Raw genomic sequence first — 1,175 nt, 5'->3', positions numbered from 1 at the left:
AGTGAGTGTGTGTGTGTGTGTGTGTGTGAGTGAGTGTGTGTGTGGTGTGTGTGTGTGTGTGTGTGTGTGTGTGAGTGAGTGAGTGAGTGAGTGAGTGAGTGAGTGAGTGAGTGAGTGAGTGAGTGAGTGAGTGTGTGTGTGAGTGTGTGTGCGTGTGTGTGTGTGTTCTTATATATACTATATACAACCCATATTTATATAGGTATATACCCCGTACTGTACATGTACTTGCTAATCATGCACGACTATATACTATATATATATATACACCTAGCTATGTTATGCCTAACAACATACTATATATTTATGCGTATGTTTGCAGCTATATTTATATCCATATAAATAGATAGTAAACATCTGACAAACACATACTTCACTTTCACATTGACGATGGTGATTATAGCATAATCGAGATAATAGCTTACCGCAGTAAATCCAAACAATACACTATCGATAGAGCATATAAAACATCATTCACATACATACTTACACATACATGTGTACTTTGTATATACATACACCCATGTGTACAGAGGATATAGTAAACTTGTATACATATATATAGCATTGTTTGCATACATACCTACACATACATGTGCTGCATATGTATACATACATCGATATGTATAGAGAAAATTGTATAGTTGCTATAAATAAATATACAGGAAGCATCCGTGAACACATACTTCAGATGCAGATCGAAGATGGCGATGTACAGCACAATGGGAATGACGATCAGGCACAACACACGCGCCAGAAAGTGCTTGCCCACAATGTGCATTGGGTTCTGTCTGTCACACACTATGTCCCACAAGTCCTTTATCGTCTGTACGAATTGAGATAAGGGGTGGTGGGGGGTTAGGATGTGTTATAAATAGAACAGGGGTTACACTGCCACACACGACGAGCTGCAAGCCCTTTATCGTCTGTATGAGTAGACATAGGTGGTTAGAATAAGGTATAAATAGAACAGAGCAAGTTACAAATAGAACCGTGAAAGATATGAGGTACGTCGGACATGCTTGACTACATTGCGAATTGGTTTATTTAGCCACACACAACCATTCAAAAGTCATCGTCTGTGAGGTTGGAAGTAGGTGAATAGAAAAAACTATACCTAAGATATAGATTTATATAAAGATATAGGTATGGATTCATATATATACATATATATA

Source organism: Sphaeroforma arctica (assembly GCF_001186125.1).
Source record: "Sphaeroforma arctica JP610 unplaced genomic scaffold supercont1.1156, whole genome shotgun sequence".
Classification (NCBI taxonomy): Eukaryota; class Ichthyosporea; order Ichthyophonida; genus Sphaeroforma; species Sphaeroforma arctica.
This window is presented reverse-complemented; position numbering follows the sequence as displayed.